The following is a 19856-nucleotide window of genomic DNA, read 5'->3' on the forward strand; positions in this document are numbered from 1 at the left end:
GAGAGTTGGCTCAACAAATGGATTTAGAGACTGTACCTATGGACCATCCGCTGCAGGCTAAGGGTCTAAATGGACAATTGTTGACCCGTATTACTCATCAGACTGTGCCTGTTTGTCTCAGAGTGTCGGGTAATCATCAGGAGAACATTCAGTTTCACATCATTGACTGCCCCCAGACTCCCCTGGTCCTTGGTATCCCCCTGGCTCATAAGACACAATCCACACATTGATTGGGTGACAGGTAGAATTGTTTCATGGAGCACATTTTGTCATGTGAATTGTTTGTGTTCTGCTCAGACCCCTGCCAGCACTGTGCCTCAACCTCCACTGGAGTCCATGGATCTCTCTGCTGTCCCTGACGTGTATCATGACCTGGCATCCGTTTTCTGCAAACACAGAGCTACTTCTCTTCCTCCTCACCGGCCTTACGACTGCGCCATTGACCTCCAGCCAGGAGCCCCTCTCCCCAGCAGTCGCCTGTACAATCTCTCCCGCCCGGAGACGGAGGCTATGGAGAACTACATTCGGGACTCCTTGGCGGCAGGTATTATTCGTCCTTCCTCGTCACCTGTAGGAGCAGGATTCTTTTTTGTTGGAAAGAAGGATAAGACCCTCAGACCCTGTATTGATTTCCGTGGACTTAACAACATCACCATTAAGAACAAATATTCTCTGCCTTTAATTAATTCTGCTTTTCCCCTCCTACATGGTGCAACTATCTTTACCAAACTGGATCTACGAAATGCGTATCACCTGGTGCGCATTCGTAAAGGTGATGAATGGAAGACTGCCTTCAACACACCCTTGGGACATTTTGAGTATCTGGTCATGCCTTTTGGGTTGTCTAATGCCCCTGCTGTTTTTCAGGCACTAGTGAACGATGTCCTTCGGGACATGTTGAATCGTTTTGTTTTTGTCTATCTGGATGATATCCTGATTTTCTCTGAGTCCTCCCAGGAACATGAACTGCATGTGCGCCAGGTGTTGCAAAGGTTGTTGGAGAACAAGCTATTTGTGAAGATGGAGAAATGTGAGTTTCATGTGTCTGAGACCTCTTTTTGGGTTACATAATAGCTCAGGGGGAGTTGCGGATGGACCCAGCTAAGATCTCTGCTGTCACGGACTGGCCAGCCCCCTCCACCCGCAAAACAACTTCAACGATTCCTGGGGTTTGCGAACTTCTACAGGAGGTTCATCAAGGACTACAGCCGCATTGCGGCGCCACTCACCGCTCTCACCTCCATCTCACGACCGTTCGCTTGGAATGAAGGGGCCGAATCAGCGTTCGAAGAACTGAAACATCGCTTCGCCTCGGCTCCCATTCTGATGCAGCCGGACCCCGACCGCCAGTTTGTCGTAGAGGTGGATGCATCCGACACTGGGGTAGGTGCGGTGTTGTCACAACGTTCTCCTGAAGATAACAAACTGCATCCCTGTGCTTTTCTTTCAAGGAAACTTTCTCAGGCAGAGAGGAATTATGATGTTGGCAATCGTGAACTGCTCGCCGTTAAGCTGGCTCTCGAGGAGTGGCGGCATTGGTTGGAGGGGGCGGAACAACCCTTCATCGTTTGGACGGATCATAAGTATCTGGCATACATCCAGTCAGCGAAGCAGCTCAACCCCCGTCAAGCCAGGTGGGCACTATTTTTTGGGAGATTCAATTTTTCTCTGTCTTACCGTCCTGGGTCACGCAACGTCAAGCCTGATGCCCTGTCTCGTGTTCATTCGGCTGTTGATACTGGTAGTAACCCTGAACCCATCTTGCCTCCCACCTGCAGTATTGCGGCCATCACATGTGACATCGAGGGGATTGTTAGACAGGCTCAACATCATCAAGCTGACCCTGGGAGGGGTCCTCCCTAACCGGTTGTTTGTCCCTGAGGCTGTTCGCTCCCAGGTACTTCAGTGGGCTCACTGCCTCTCCCTTACCTGTCACCCTGGAGTTACGCGGACCCTTGACTTTGTGCGACGGAAGTTCTGGTGGCCCAGGATGGAGCGGACACTCGAGCCTTCATTGCTGCTTGTACGGTATGTGCACGAAGTAAAAACTCCACCCAGGCCAGCGCTGGTCATCTACGACCTCTGCCAATACCCAGCCGGCCCTGGTCGCACATTGCCATGGATTTTGTCACTGGACTTCCCCCCTCGTCCGGAAAGACTGTCATTTTTACTGTGATTGATCGTTTTTCTAAGTTCGCTCATTTTTTGGCTCTACCTAAACTGCCCACGGCCAGAGAGACTGCTGATATTTTGGTTGAACATGTGTTCCGCTCTCATGGTTTACCCTCTGATATTGTCTCTGACAGGGGTCCCCAGTTTGTCTCCCAGGTATGGAAGGCGTTCTGTAAAGCTTTGGGCATCACATCCAGCCTGTCCTCGGGATATCATCCCCAGACCAACGGGCAAGCCGAGAGAGCGAACCAGGAGATGGAGACCGCTCTCCGCTGTGTCACAGGGTCTAACCCTGGGTCATGGAGCTCCATGCTCCCCTGGGTGGAATATGCTCATAACACCTTGACTAACGCTTCCTCTGGTTTGGCTCCCTTTCTGTGTGCTCTGGGTTATCAACCTCCCCTGTTCCCTTCTCAAGAGAGGGAACTGGCGGTACCCCTCGGTGCAGTCCCACATGCGCCGCTGCTTCAAGGTCTGGAGGAAGGCCAGGGTAGCTCTGTCCCGAGCCGTCATACATGCAGAGGCAAGCCAACCGTCACCGGTCCCAGGCTCCCGGTTACTCTCCTGGTCAAGAGGTATGGCTTAAGTCACGTGATCTTCCATTGAAAGTGGAGTCTAAGAAGATGGCGCCGCGTTTTATAGGACCGTTCAAGATACTGTCTATTGTTAACCCCTGCGCGGTTAAGCTACAGCTTCCTGCCTCCCTACGGGTTCATTCCACTTTTCATGTTTCACAGATTAAGCCTGTGTCTGTTAGCCCTCTGTGCCCGCCCTCTCGTCCCCCTCCTCCGCCCAGGATCGTGGGTGGGGGTCCTGTCTACACTGTCCGGCGACTTCTGGATGTTCGCCGCTGGGGTTGTGGTTTCCAGTACCTGTTGGATTGGGAGGGTTATGGTCCTGAGGAACGTTCCTGGGTGCCCAGGAGCTTCATTGTGGATCCTGCTCTGGTCCATGAATTTCATAGGTTACATCCCGATAAACCCTGTCGGCCGCCAGGTGGCGTCCGTAGAGGGGGGGGTACTGTTAGGCCTACTGCTGCTAGGTAGCTCTCTCTCTGCTCTCTCCCTCCCCTCTGTCTGTCCTTGATTGCAGGAGTGAAGTCTGGTGTGCGGGAGTCAGGGTTCCAGCTGCAGCTCATTCACCATAATCACCTCAGCCTTTAAGACCCGGTCAAACTTGCCACTCATCGTCAGATCATAGTCAAGACTACCATGTTAGTTTCGCTGTTGACTCAACCTGCTTGTTTTCGCCCTTTGTGTTTTTGGCCTGTTCTAGTTACTTTTCTCCTGTGCCACATATTATTGGAACCTGACTCCTGCCTCCGCTTCACTCCTGCCACCACCATCCTGCTTACCACTACCGGACCTTCCTTTTGGACTCACCACGGACACTAGGACGTTACGGTACCACTCCTGCTCTGAACCTGGATCTGTTACCCTCCCTGTTAACCTGGACTTGCTCTTCCCCTATTATTGGAAACCTGGACAAATTGAACTTTTGTAAATAAACCTGTTAAACCTTCTCTGGCTCGGTGTAGTTGTCTGCATTTGGGTTCATATCTAGTTAAATCGTGACAAGCTCACCGTCATTGGACTCTGGAGCAGGGGAAATGCGTTCTCTGGAGTGATGAATCACACTTCACCATCTGGCAGTCCGACGGACTAATCTGGGTTTGGCGGATGCCAGGAGAACGCTACCTGCCCGAATTCATAGTGCCAACTGTAAAGTTTGGTGGATGAGGAATAATGGTCTGGGGCTGTTTTTCATGGTTCGGGCTAGGCCCCTTAGTTCCAGTGAAGGGAAATCTTAACACTACAGCATGCAATGACATTCTAGATGATTCTGTGCTTCCAGCTTTGTGGCAACAGTTTGGGGAAGGCCCTTTCCTGTTTCAGCATGACAATGCCCCCGTGCACAAAGCAAGGTCCATACAGAAATGGTTTGTCGAGATTGGTGTGGAAGAACTTGACTAGCCTGCACAGAGCTCTGACCTCAACCCCATCGAACACCTTTGGGATGAATTGGAACGCCGGCTGCGAGCCAGAGCCAGGCTTAATCGCCCAACATCTAGTGGAAAGCCTTCCCAGAAGAGTGGAGGCTGTTATAACCAACTCCATATTAATGTCCATGATTTCGGAATAAGATGTTCGACGAGCAGGTGTCAACATACTTTGGTAATGTAGTGTATCATACGAATTGTAATTCGTAACATATGAAATGGATGATGGACATCCACAAATTGACTGACCTTCATTTGCCAAGAATGTGCAAAGCTGTCATCAAGGCAAAGGGTGGCTACTTTGAAGAATCTCAAATATAAAATATATTTAGATTTGTTTAACACTTTTTTGGTAACTACATGATTCCATATGTGTTATTTCATAGTTCTGATGTCTTCACGATTATTCTACAATGTAGAAAATAATACAAATAAAGAAAACCCTGGAATAAGTAGGTGTGTCCAAACTTTTCACTGGTACTGTATATATATATAAATAACACAAATATTTATTATCCACCCGCACAGTAGATGGCGGAATGTACATCCAATTATTGCAAACACCATTATACAAGAGAAGAAGAAGAAGAAGATGAAGAAGATAAAGAAGAATAAGAAAAATAAGAAGTAATTAAATTTTTTGAGCTTCAAGTAGAAACTTTGGTGTCACATTACCGTACGATTGAGGATTATTATTATTTCTTTTTCAAAATAAGAGTCCCGGTGCAAAGATATGCTAATCTTTGTGAATATCCACAACAACAAAAATGCACTCGATTGCAGTCCTGTTTTTCTCAGCATTGCAACCACCTTTGAATGTTGTTGTTGTTGATAATTTGACGTATTTTAAAACTGGTATGTTGAAAGCTGTGTAGGCTATATTTAAATAAATACACTTTTAATAAAATAAAAATATATGTTATTGGAATTACTCAATAGATTCTGCAAAACTTAAATGGGTCTCTTGTGCTGGGCAACGGGTTTAATAGAGAGTACTGGTGACTCCTTACTCCACCCACTCCATTCACTGCAACGCAATAAACGGTATATCGGACACTTATTGGCTTGTAGAGAGACCTGTTCTACCTGTCTCAGGTAAAGTGTGGTGGGAAATACTCAGTAGGGTCTCTACTAACCAAATATGTGTACTTTGGGAGGGTTACTGTGTCGTACATATCCAGCAACACAGCTTTAAATGACCTGGTGCTGTCCATGAACCTGAAATCAATACAAACTCAACAACAACAAAAAAGAAACACAAAAGCTAAGTTACGCCACTTTTTTAAAATCAAAAACGAAATCTCATTAATTTACAAGTTAAATGTAATGAATATTAACCAGGCAATTAGGACACAGTATAATCACACATTCAATGGAGAAAATGATTTACAAGTTGTAGGCCGATACAGTGAGGGAAAAAAGTATTTGATCCCCTGCTGATTTTGTACGTTTGCCCACTGACAAATAAATGATCAGTCTATAATTTTAATGGTAGGTTTATTTGAACAGTGAGAGACAGAATAACACCAACAAAATCCTGAGAAACGCATGTCAAAAATGTTATTAATTGATTTACATTTTAATGAGGGAAATAAGTATTTGACCCCTCTGCAAAACATGACTTAGTACTTGGTGGCAAAACCCTTGTTGGCAATCACAGAGGTCAGACGCTTCTTGTAGTTGGCCACCAGTTTTGCACACATCTCAGGAGGGATTTTGTCCCACTCCTCTTTGCAGATCTTCTCCAAGTCATTAAGATTTCGAGGCTGACGTTTGGCAACTCGAACCTTCAGCTCCCTCCACAGATTTTCTATGGGATTAAGGTCTGGAGACTGGCTAGGCCACTCCAGGACCTTAATGTGCTGCTTCTTGAGCCACTCCTTTGTTGCCTTAGCCGTGTGTTTTGGGTCATTGTCATGCTGGAATACCCATTCATGACCCATTTTCAGGGGGGGTTCTCACCCAAGATTTGACGGTACATGGCCCCGTCCATTGTCTCTTTGATGCGGTAAAGTTGTCCTGTCCCCTTAGCAGAAAAACACCCCCAAAGCATAATGTTTCCACCTCCATGTTTGACGGTGGGGATGGTGTTCTTGGGGTCATAGGCAGCATTCCTCCTCCTCCAAACACGGCGAGTTGAGTTGATGCCAAAGAGCTCCATTTTGGTCTCATCTGACCACAAAACTTTCACCCAGTTCTCCTCTGAATCATTCAGATGTTCATTGGCAAACTTCAGACGGGCCTGAATATGTGCTTTCTTGAGCAGGGGGACCTTGCGGGCGCTGCAGGATTTCAATCCTTCGCGGCGTAGTGTGTTACCAATTGTTTTCTTGGTGACTATGGTCCCAGCTGCCTTGAGATCATTGACAAGATTATCCCGTGTAGTTCTGGGCTGATTCCTCACCGTTCTCATGATCATTGCAACTCCACGAGGTGAGATGTTGCATGGAGCCCCAGGCCGAGTGAGATTGACAGTTCTTTTGTGTTTCTAACATTTGCGAATAATCGCACCAACTGTTGTCACCTTCTCACCAAGCTGCTTGGCGATGGTCTTGTAGCCCATTCCAGCCTTGTGTAGGTCTACAATCTTGTCCCTGACATCCTTGGAGAGCTCTTTGGTCTTGGCCATGGTGGAGAGTTTGGAATCTGATTGATTGATTGCTTCTGTGGACAGGTGTATTTTATACAGGTAACAAACTGAGATTAGGAGCACTCCCTTAAGAGTGTGCTCCTAATCTCAGCTCAGTACCTGTATAAAAGACACCTGGGAGCCAGAAATCTTTCTGATTGAGAGGGGTCAAATACTTATTTCCCTCATTAAAATGCAAATCAATTTATAACATTTTTGACATGCGTTTTTCTGGATTTTTTTGTTGTTATTCTGTCTCTCACTGTTCAAATAAACCTGCCATTAAAATTATAGACTGATCATTTCTTTGTCAGTGGGCAAACGTACAAAATCAGCAGGGGATCAAATACTTTTTCCCTCACTGTATGTGCTTTTTTTTTGTAGTCATTTAGCAGACGCTCTTATCCAGAGCAACTAACAGTTAGTGAGTGCATACATTTTCATACTGGTCCCCCGTGGGAATCACACCCACAACCCTGCCGTTGCAAGCGCCATGCTCTACCAACTGAGCTACACGGGACGTGCTTCTTATCTATCCAGGTTTGCAGTATACAGTAAAGGCCTATTACCCATGTAAAAACAATAATAACAGAGATAAGATTATTTACAAGCTATATTGTCCTGATTCTCGATCAAGTGTCAATGTAAATGATCCGTTAGCCATTTGATCAGCAGTCTTATGGCTTGGGGATAGAGGCTGTTAAGGAGCCATATAATATGAGAAAGAACACAGCTTGCTTCAGGAATTGTTGGACCTTTTCTAAGGTAAAGCCCACACATGATTTTGATATACCACAGCTTTCCATGCAGTGTGTATGATTTCACAAATGGGTAATTATCGGAAAATGCTCTAATACTAGATCATTCTAAGAGGTGTATGTTATGTATGCAGTGGGATACAGTCAAGCTCTTGGGTAAACAGCTCTCTCTGGCCTGTCTACCTTCACAAGTAATGTCTTTGGAGCATGGATGACAAAAAAGCTTGACCGCTGAAAGTTGTAAGCAGTAATAGCGGAAGGAATTATTTGATGACCAAAAGGCACCTGAACAGCTTCTACCCCCAAGCAATAAGACTGTTGAAAAAGGTAATAAAATGGCCACCTGGACAATTTACATTGACCCCTTTTTATTATTCATTTATCTTAATTGTTTTGCACTGACTCTATGCACACTCACCAGACTATACCCACACACTCACATATCCGACACTGAAACTCCAATTCACACACACACGCACACACTACATACGCTCACACACACAAAACACACACACACACACACACACTTGCGTATTGACGCCACACACTCACACAGACACTCTTCACAGACGCTGCTGTTATGATTTAACTGGATAGAACCCAAATGCAGACAAGTACACCAAGCCAGAGAAGTTTTAACAGGTTTATTATAATGTTCAATAGTCCAGGTTTCCAATAAATGGGGAAGAGCAAGTCCAGGTTACAGGGAGGGTACAGATCCAGGTCAGGGCAGGTGTGGTACCGTAATGTCCTAGTGTCCGTGGTGAGTCCAAAGGAGAGGCCCGATAGTGGAGAGCAGGATGGTGGTGGCAGGAGTGAAGCGGAGGCAGGAGTCAGGTTCCAAATATCTGTGGCACAGGAGAAAAAGTAAATAAACAGTCCAAAAACACAAGAGCGAAAACAGACAGGTTGAGTCGGCAGCGAGACTAACATGGTTGTCTTGACTATGATCTGACGATGAGTGGAAAGTTTGACCGGGTCTTAAAGGCTGAGGTGATTATGGTGAATGAGCTGCAGCTGGAACCCTGACTCCCGCACACCAGACTTCACTCCTGCAATCAAGGACAGACAGAGGGGAGGGGGAGAGCAGAGAGAGAGCTACCTAGCAGCAGTAGGCCTAACAGCTGCTGCTAGTCTGTTTATTATCTATCCTGACTGCCCAGTCACTTTTACCCCTACCTATATGTACATACTGTATTACATCAACTACCTCGTACCCCTGCACATTAAATCTGTACTGGTACTCCAGGTACAGTGCCTTCGGAAAGTATTCAGACCCCTTCACTTTTTCCACATTTTGTTACGCTACAGCTTTGAATAAATGTTTTTACTCATCAATCAACACACAATACTCCATAATGACAAAGCAAAAACTGGTCTTTAGACATTTTTGCTAATTTCTTTAAAATTAAAAACAGAAATACCTTATTTACATAAGTATACAGATCCTTTGCTATGAGACTGGAAATTGAGCTCAGGTGCATACTGTTTCCATTGATCATCCTTGAGATGTTTCTACAATTTGATTGGACTCCACCGGCGGTAAATTCAATTGATTGGACATGATTTGGAAAGGTACAAACCTGTCTATATAAGGTCCCACAGTTGACAGTGCATGTCAGAGCAAATACCAAGCCATGAGGTCGAAGGAATTGTCCGTAGAGCGCCGAGACAGGATTGTGTCGAGTCACAGATCTGGGGAAGGGCACCAAAAATATTCTGCAGCATTGAAGGTCCCCAAGAACACAGTGGCCTCCATCATTCTTAAATGGAAGAAGTTTGGAACCACCAAGACTTTTCCTAGAGCTGGCCACCCGGCCAAACTGAGCAATCGGGGGAGAAGGGCCTTGCTCAGGGAGGTGACCAAGAACCTGATGGTCACTCTGACAGAGCTCTAGAGTTCCTCTGTGGAGATGGGATAACCTTCCAGAAGGACAACCATCTCTGCAGCACTCCACCAATCAGGCCTTTTTGGTAGAGTGGCCAGACGGAAGCCACTCCTCAGTAAAAGGCACATGACAGCCCGCTTGGAGTTTGCCAAAAGGCGCCTAAAGACTCTCAGTCAATGAGAAACAAGATTCTCTGGTCTGATGAAAAAAATATTGAACTCTTTGGCCTGAATGCCGAGCGTCACGTCTGGAGGAACCATGGCACCATCCCTACGGTGAAGCATGGTGGTGGCAGCATCATGCTGTGGGGAGCTTTTTCAGCGGTAGGGACTGGGAGACTAGTCAGGATCGAGGGAAAGATGAATGGAGCAAAGTGCAGAGAGATCCTTGATGAAAACATGCTGCAGAGCGTTCAGGACCTCAGACTGGAACGAAGGTTCACCTTCCAACAGGACAACGACCCTAAGCACACAGCCAAGACAACGCAGGAGTGGCTTCGGGACAAGTCTCTGAATGTACTTGAGTGGCCCAGCCAGAGCCCAGACTTGAACCCGATCGAACATCTCTGGAGAGACCTGAAAATAGCTGTGCAGCGACGCTCCCCATCCAACCTGACAGAACTTGAGAGGATCTGCAGAGAAGAATGGGAGAAACTCCCCAAATACAGGTGTGCCATGCTTGTTGCTTCTTACCCAAGAAGACTCGAGGCTGTAATCGCTGCCAAAGGTGCTTCAACAAAGTACTGAGTAAAGGGTCTGAATACTTAGCAAAATATTCTACAAAGCTGGTTTTGCTTTGTCATTATGGGCTATTGTGTGTAGATTGATGAGGGAAAAAAACAATATGATCCGTTTTAGAATAAGATGTAACATAACAAAATGTGGAAAAAGTCAAGGGGTCTGAATACTTTCCGAAGCCTCGTTATTGTTTTTATTGTGTTACTATTTCCTTTTCTTTTAGAAAATATTTGTTTCACTTTTTAACTCTGCCCTGTTGGGAATGGGCTCATAGGTAATATAATAATAATATGCCATTTAGCAGACGCTTTTATCCAAAGCGACTTACAGTCATGCGGGCATAAAAAAATGTTTTGTGTATGGGTGGTCCCGGGGATCGAACCCACTACCTTGGCGTTACAAGCGCCATGCTCTACCAGCTGAGCTACAGAGGACCACGTACACCTGTTGTAGTCAGAGCATTTGACCAGTCCTATTTTATTTATTGCACTAACTGCAATTTTGAGAGTATAAACTGTGAATGTGGAGGAGATCATTGGCTAAGAAATGTGCAGGTAGCATTTCCCTCACAAAATATTCTATATTGTCACACATATCGCTGATTTGAAGCCTCTGTTGAAGCAATGTGTAGTCTGTCCTGTTTTCACTGCATCCGACTGTAAAATGACTTTGCTGATTTGGACTCATATTGTTTGCTTTAAGTGATCTTCTGTGACATTCGATGAAATTGGATGTTTTCATCAGAAATTTCAAAACAGGAAATGCTTTACCCTCAAAATGATTAGGAAATGTCCCCTGTAGCTCAGTTGGTAGAGCATGGCGCATGCAACGCCAGGGTTGTGGGTTTGTTTCCCACGGGGGGCCAGTATGAAAATGTATGCACTCACTAACTGTAAGTCGCTCTGGATAAGAGCGTCTGCTAAATGACTAAAATGTAAAAAAAATTCAAATGAAATAGGTACATGTTAGAATACCATCAACACAGTATCTGACTCACAGGACTGTACTTACTCACTGATAGAGATTTTGTGAAGGCCCTCATTACATAATTCATAAAAAATATATAACTCCTGCTGTGTCCTTAATGTTTGTAGATTATATAGAGATAATCTTAATCTTTAAAGAGTCAAATATAAACTGTGCCCAGTAGTGTCTATTTTTGGTGTTTATCCCTGAATTACAGATTATTGAGCTCAATCTGTAGGTCAACCTGTCATTGACAACTGCTGGAAGATCAATGAAGTGAGATGGGGATACAAGGTTTCGCATTACAGTGGTGAATTTTGACCTTACACGAGAAACAAAGTACAAGAATATCTGGAGTGCTGGTCCACGTGTTTTGTCTACTGACTACTGCTACAAATTATTGTAAAGTGGTTAACCCACTGGCTATAGGGTGAATGCACCAATTTGTAAGTCGCTCTGGATAAGAGCGTCTGCTAAATGACTTAAATGTTAAATGTAAATGTAATCTGCATGTGTGTGTGTGGTGCTTCTCCCTTTGTAATCATTTGCTTGAAAATAATGTCAAGCACGCCTTTTATGATTGGAAGTGGAACGCTAAACATTGAAGTTTCTAATAAGACAAAGGCCAAGTAATAATCACTTGTATTTTGTCAGAAATGACCATTTGGAGAGATTCGCTATGATCGATGAATCAGTCCAACACCCAAGTCCAAGAGGCCAACCGTTGGATTGGTTGCGACCAAGTTGGGTTTAAGAAAGTCGGTGGAAGGCTATGCATAATTGGGTGATATAAACCTATAGCAACATGATTTTACTAGGATACTACCTCAAACATTTTATTTGTCAGGCCAAGCGATTGACCTGATGCATTTTCTTGGCACATGTCAAGGCTGGCCTAGGGCTGATTTAAATGTGTAAAGGTGCATCCATTACCGTCAGGTTAAAGGTCATTAACAGGTATGCCAGTCCATCATTCTTTACACTGGGTCTTTGTATTTGTGTACATTTTATTTCACACTGGAAGCAAACAAGGTTAGCAAAAACAAAAGTGTTCAAGTGTTTTGTCTTTCCAACTGATATTCAACACAACAACAGTACATTCATTTATTGTTTTGGAATTAATATAACATGCAAATGTCTATAACACAGTGCCCCTCCAGAACTAATCATATTTGAGTATTCATTTTTTTATGAGCATGGACTTATTTCTATTACTGCATATTGGATGACTGTCATTCATATTCCATTCACTCAGTTCACTGTAACATTGATAGGTTTAGGCTACTACATGATACTCAAATTTTCCCTATACCCATCATGAGGCTGCTACAACCTAGCCTACGAATGAAAGTTTATAACGTAGGTACACAGGTCGAGAGAAACATTTTAGTAATCAAGGTGACAGACAGTGACACGTTCAATACCGCTTTGCACACTCTTGCTTGCATCTAGCTGAACCATGAGCCTCCTAGGTTTTGTATTGAAGTCAATGTACCCAGAGGAGGATGGAAGCTAGCTGTCCTCCAGCTACACCATGGTGCTACCCTGCAGAGTGTTGTTGAGGCTACTGTAGACCATTGCAAAACAGTGTCTTTTAATTAATTATTTGGTGACGTAAGTTTATTTAGTATAGTTTTATCTAAAAAGGATAACTTGTTTAATGTTTCACAATTTTTATATTTATTAAATTCACTGAGGAGCCTCCACCGACATGGATGTTTGGTAGGGTTTACAAAAAAAAGGTATATGTATATTTCACAGGCGGCCGGTGGCACCTTAATTGGGGAGGACGGGCTCATAGCAATGGCTGGAACAGAATATCCAACACATCAAACACATGGTTTCCATGTTTTCGATGCCATTCCATTTACTCCATTCCAGCCATTATTATGAGCCGTCTTCCCTCAGCAGCCTCGTGTGGTATATTTGGTACAGGTCAGAATGATTGTTGAATGAATGTTGCACTGGTACCACTCAGGGTATTAAGTTGTTGCACTGGTACCACTCAGGGTGTTAAGTTGATTGAGACATCCTCATATTAATGCACTGTTTTATTTATCATGCAGTCCATAGAAATACATGAAATGGACTTCAATGATTACCTCTACTCCGACATCTTCATCTTCACCTATCCTACCATAGACCAGCTCAAGGCGGCCCCCTGTAGTGTGTCTATCTTGGGCTTGAGCAGTGTTGGTCTGATGGTCACCTACATCACTGTGTTTTTCCTCAGTGTGCTGGGCAACAGTGTGGTCATCTACGTGGTGTGCTGCATGGCCAAGGGCCGGACCACCACAGACATCTACCTGATGCACCTAGCCATGGCCGACCTCCTCTTCTCCCTGACCCTCCCCTTCTGGGCCGTCTACGTCTACTCCCACTGGATCTTTGGTACCTTCCTCTGCAAGCTCCTGTCTGGCCTCCAGGATGCTGCCTTTTATAGTGGGGTCTTCCTGTTAGCGTGCATAAGCGTGGACCGCTACCTGGCTATTGTGAAGGCCACGCAGGCACTGGCTCACCGGCGCCACCTGGCGGGGATGGTTTGCGGAGCCGTGTGGCTGGGGGCGGGGCTTCTTTCATTGCCCGTGGTGCTCCAGCGGGAGGCTTTCCAACCGAAGGATCTCGGCGGACAGACCATCTGCTACGAGAACCTGACGGCGGCGAGCAGCGACCGGTGGCGGGTGGTTGTGCGGGTGCTTCGCAAACACGCCGGGGGCTGTTCCGTGCGCGTCATCCTGGCCGTGGCGCCTGGCGTTCGTAGTGTGTTGGCTGCAGCACAATGTCAGCGTGCTGGTTGACACATTGATGCGGGGGGAGGCTCGACTGGGCGAGGAGACGTGTGAGGTCCAGAACAGTGTGAGTGTGGCGCTGTGCGTGACCAAGATGATAGCGTTCGTGCACTGCGCCGTCAACCCCCTGCAGTACGCCTTCATCGGGCAGAAGTTCCGGAACCAGCTCCTGGTGACGCTCCACAGCCATAGGCTGATCAGCACGAGGGTGCTGGCCGCTTACCGCAGGGGCTCGGCCCACAGCACGGTCAGTCAAAGGTCTAGGAACACCTCTGTTACCCTGTAAGGATTAAGTAGTCAGGAGGTGGAAGGTGGGGGGATGGATAATTCTATTGTAAAGGTTCAATCCAATATTTTGTCACATAGCTAACTTTCCTCTTTGTGTTTTGTTTTTGATGTGCATTCTCTTTTAACGCATTGTAACATGTTTGACACTATCCCATTAGTTTTTTTTCCATCATATCTATCGAAATATATTTTTTCATGTGATACTTTAATGATTGCTAAGTATAAACAACATGGCTGAAGGATTGCAATATTTACCTGGAGCTAACCCTGCAGATAGCACTACTGGGTGATCTGAAAAATCATAGTCAATCGATCAATATTATAACAATACTTTTAGCAAAACTGTTTATTTTCCATTTACAATCTGTAGAAACAATGAGAATAGAAGGGTTCAGAACTTTTGTGAAACATCACAGTACAGTTGAAAAAATATGGAAAATAGAAATCCAATATGGATGGTGTTAGGAGATAGATGGGAGATGTTGAATGGAGCTGAAGGATGGGACTAATAACAACTAACAACAACTAATAACAACAAGATAACTAATGTAAAGCATACTGTGTCCATAATAAGTATATAGGTTATAGGTTGAGAGCTTCTGTGAAAGAGCACAGTTAGAAAGATATGGCATATACAGTGGGGAGAACAAGTATTTGATACACTGCCGATTTTGCAGGTTTTCTTACCTATAAAGCATGTAGAGGTCTGTAATTACATTTACATTTTTACATTTTTGTCATTTAGCAGACGCTCTTATCCAGAGCGACTTACAGTTAGTTACATTATTATTATTTTTTTAAATTTTTCATACTGGCCCCCCGTGGGAATCGAACCCACAACCCTGGCGTTGCAAACGCCATGCTCTACCAACTGAGCTACATCCCTGCCGGCCATTCCCTCCCCTACCCTGGACGAATTGTGCGCCGCCCCATGGGTCTCCCGGTCGCGGCCGGCTACGACAGAGCCTGGATTCGAACCAGGATCTCTAGTGGCACAGCTAGCACTGCGATGCAGTGCCTTAGACCACTGCGCCACTCGGGATCATAGGTACACTTCAACTGTGAGAGACTGAATCTAAAACAAAAAATCCAGAAAATCACATTGTATGATTTTTAAGCAATTCATTTGCATTTTATTGCATGACATAAGTAGTTGATACATCAGAAAACCAGAACTTAATATTTGGTACAGAAACCTTTGTTTGCAATTACAGAGATCATACATTTACATTACATTTATGTCATTTAGCAGACGCTCTTATCCAGAGCGACTTACAAATTGGTGCATTCACCTTATAGCCAGTGGGATAACCACTTTACAATATGTTTTTTTTTTTTTGGGGGGGGGGGTAGAAGGATTACTTTATCCTATCCCAGGTATTCCTTAGAGGTGGGGTTTCAAGTGTCTCAGGAAGGTGGTGAGTGACTCCGCTGTCCTGGCGTCGTGAGGGAGCTTGTTCCACCATTGGGGTGCCAGAGCAGCGAACAGTTTTGACTGGGCTGAGCGGGAACTGTGCTTTCGCAGAGGTAGGGGGACCAGCAGGCCAGAGGTGGATGAACGCAATGCCCTCGTTTGGGTGTAGGGACTGATCAGAGCCTGAATGTACGGAGGTGCTGTTCCCCTCACATTATTAGGACCTGTGCCGCTTCCTGTGTAAGGCAGGGTCGTATTCTCCGAATGTTGTAGAGCATGAACCTACAGGATCGGGTCACCTCCTTGATGTTAGCGGAGAACGACAGGGTGTTGTCCAGGGTCACGCCAAGGCTCTTTGCACTCTGGGAGGAGGACACAACGGAGTTGTCAACCGTGATGGCGAGATCATGGAACGGGCAGTCCTTCCCCGGGAGGAAGAGCAGCTCCGTCTTGCCGAGGTTCAGCTTGAGGTGGTGATCCGTCATCCACACTGATATGTCTGCCAGACATGCAGAGATGCGATTCGCCACCTGGTTTTCAGAAGGGGGAAAGGAGAAGATTAGTTGTGTGTCGTCTGCGTAGCAATGATAGGAGAGGCCATGTGAGGATATGACAGAGCCAAGTGACTTGGTGTATAGCGAGAATAGGAGAGGGCCTAGAACTGAGCCCTGGGGGACACCAGTGGTGAGAGCACGTGGTGCGGAGACAGATTCTCGCCACGCCACTTGGTAGGAGCGACCTGTCAGGTAGGACGCAATCCAGGAGTGAGCCGCGCCGGAGATGCCCAACTCGGAGAGGGGGGAGAGGAGGATCTAATGGTTCACAGTATCAAAGGCAGCAGACAGGTCTAGAAGGACAAGAGCAGAGGAGAGACAGTTAGCTTTAGCAGTGCGGAGAGCCTCCGTGACACAGAGTATATGAATAACCAGTCTTGAAACCTGACTGGTTTGGATGAAGAAGGTCATTCTGAGAGAGATAGCAAGAGAGTTGGCTAAAGACGGCACGCTCAAGAGTTTTGGAGAGAAAAGAAAGAAGGGATACTGGACTGTAGTTGTTGACATCGGAGGGATCGAGTGTAGGTTTTTTGAGAAGGGGTGCAACTCTCGCTCTCTTGAAGACGGAAGGGACATAGCCAGCAGTCAAGGATGAGTTGATGAGCGAGGTGAGGTAAGGGAGAAGGTCTCCGGAAATGGTCATACGTTTCCTGTAGGCCTTGACTAGGTTTGCACACACTGCAGCAGGGATTTTGGCCCACTCCTCCATACAGACCTTCTCCAGATCCTTCAGGTTTTGGGGCTGTCGCTGGGCAATACGGACTTTCAGCTCCCTCCAAAGATTTTCTATTGGGTTCAGGTCTGGAGACTGGCTAGGCCACTCCAGGACCTTGAGATGCTTCTTACGGAGCCACTCCTTAGTTGCCCTGGCTGTGTGTTTCGGGTCGTTGTCATGCTGGAAGACCCAGCCACGACCCATCTTCAATGCTCTTACTGAGGGAAGGAGGTTGTTGGCCAAGATCTCGCGATACATGGCCCCATCCATCCTCCCCTCAATACGTTGCAGTCGTCCTGTCCCCTTTGCAGAAAAGCATCCCCAAACAATGAAGTTCCCACCTCCATGCTTCACGGTTGGTATGGTGTTCTTGGGGTTGTACTCATCCTTCTTCTTCCTCCAAACACGGCGAGTGGAGTTTAGACCAAAAAGCTCTATTTTTGTCTCATCAGACCACATGACCTTCTCCCATTCCTCCTCTGGATCATCCAGATGGTCATTGGCAAACTTCAGACGGGCCTGGACATGCGCTGGCTTGAGCAGGGGGACCTTGTGTGCACTGCAGGATTTTAATCCATGACGGCGTAGTGTGTTACTAATGGTTTTCTTTGAGACTGTGGCCCCAGCTCTCTTCAGGTCATTGACCAGGTCCTGCCGTGTAGTTCTGGGCTGATCCCTCACCTTCCTCATGATCATTGATGCCCCACAAGGTCAGATCTTGCATGGAGCCCCAGACCGAGGGTGATTGACCGTCATCTTGAACTTCTTCCATTTTCTAATAATTGCGCCAACAGTTGTTGCCTTCTCACCAAGCTGCTTGCCTATTGTCCTGTAGCCCATCCCAGCCTTGTGCAGGTCTACAATTGTATCCCTGATGTCCTTACACAGCTCTCTGGTCTTGGCCATTGTGGAGAGGTTGGAGTCTGTTTGATTGAGTGTGTGGACAGGTGTCTTTTATACAGGTAACGAGTTTAAACAGGTGCAGTTAATACAGGTAATGAGTGGAGAACAGGAGGGCTTCTTAAAGAAAAACTAACAGGTCTGTGAGAGCCAGAATTCTTACTGGTTGGTAGGTGATCAAATACTTATGTCATGCAATAAAATGCAAATTAATTACTTAAAAATCACACAATGTGATTTTCTGGATTTTTGTTTTAGATTCCGTCTCTCACAGTTGAAGTGTACCTATGATAAATTACAGACCTCTACATGCTTTGTAAGTAGGAAAACCTGCAAAATCGGCAGTGTATCAAATACTTGTTCTCCCCACTTTACCTCAGTTTAATACACTGAAAACAAACTTAAAGATACCAAAAACAATTTAGTCCAATCAATGTTGCTAAATATCTTGTGACTGTCCATGGAACTGATTTCTCTGTGTGTGTGTGTGTGTGTGTGTGTGTGTGTGAGTGCAGTGATGGACAAAGTACCCAACTGTCATACTTGAGTAAAAGTATAGATATCTTAATAGAGAATGCAAAATCGGCAGTGTATCAAATACTTGTTCTCCCCACTGTAGAAGCAAACCGGATGGACATCATGAAAATGATCGGAGAGGTTGAGGGTAGAGGAAGTTCAGGAGTAAAAACAAACAAAATAGAATTATTGTAAAATTGACTGTGTCCATAGGCTTGCAAAAGTATTCACCCTCCGTGGCATTTTTCCAATTTTGTTGCCTTACAGCCACCTTTTGCAGCTATTACAGCTGCAAGTCTATAAGCTGGGCACATCTAGCCATTGGGATTTTTGCCCATTTGTCAAGGCAAAACTGCTCCAGCTCCTTCAAGTTACATTTTATTCAATTAGCAGACGCTCCTATTCAGAGCAACTTACAGGAGCAATTACGGTTAAGTGCCTTGCTCAAGGGCACAGACAGATTTTTCACCTAGTAGGCTCAAGGATTAGAACCATCAACCTTTCGGATACTGGCACAATGCTCTTAACCACTAAGCTACCTGGGTTCCACTGGTGTACAGCAATCTTTAAGTCATACCACAGATTCTCAATTGGATTGAGGACTGGGCTTTGACTAGGCCATTCCAAGACATTTAAATGTTTCCCCTTAAACCACTCGAGTGCTGCTTTAGCAGTATGCTTAGGGTCATTGTCCTGCTGGAAGGTGAACCTCCTTCCAAGTCTCAAATCTCTGGAAAACTGAAACAGGTTTCCCTCAAGAATTTCCCTGTATTTAGCGCCATCCATCATTCCTTCAATTCTGACCAGTTTCCCAGTCCCTGCTGATGAAAAACATCCCCACAGCATGATGCTGCCAACACCATGCTTCACTGTGGGGATGGTGTTCTCGGGGTGATGAGAGGTGTTGGGTTTGTCCACACATAGCATTTTCCTTGATGGCTAAAAAGCTCAATTTTAGTCTCATCTGACCAGTGTACCTTCTTCCATATGTTTGGGGAGTCTCCCACATGCCTTTTGGCAAACACCAAACGTGTTTGCTTATTTTTTTTCTTTAAGCAATGGCTTTTTTTCTGGCCACTCTTCTGTAAAGCCCAGCTCTGTGGAGTGTACGGCTTGAAGTGGTCCTATGGACAGATACTCCAATCTCTGCTGTGGAGCTTTGCAGCTCCTTCAGGGTTATATTTGGTATCTTTGTTGCCTCTCTGATTAATGCCCTCCTTGCCTGGTCTGTGAGTTTTGGGGGGTGGCCCTCTCTTGGCAGGTTTGTTGGTGCTCCGTGGGATGTTCAAAGTTCAGGATATTTTTTTATAACCCAACCCTGAACTTTACTTCTCCACAACTTTGTCCCTGACCTGTTTGGAGAGCTCCTTGGTCTTCATGGAGCCGCTTGCTTTGTGGTACCCCTTTCTTAGTGGTGTTGCAGACTCTGGGGCCTTTCAGAACAGGTGTATATATACTGAGATCATGTGACAGATCATGTGACACTTAGATTGCACACAGGTGGACTTTATTTAACCAATTATGTGACTT

General features: G+C 45.6%; 1 pseudogene; it reads left to right on the forward strand.

Annotated features, from left to right (window-relative positions):
* Positions 1-13210: 13210 nt before the first annotated feature.
* LOC121536375 lies at positions 13211-14225 on the forward strand (annotated as a pseudogene).
* Positions 14226-19856: the final 5631 nt, after the last annotated feature.

Source organism: Coregonus clupeaformis, chromosome 23, assembly GCF_020615455.1.
Source record: "Coregonus clupeaformis isolate EN_2021a chromosome 23, ASM2061545v1, whole genome shotgun sequence".
NCBI classification, from domain to species: domain Eukaryota; kingdom Metazoa; phylum Chordata; class Actinopteri; order Salmoniformes; family Salmonidae; genus Coregonus; species Coregonus clupeaformis.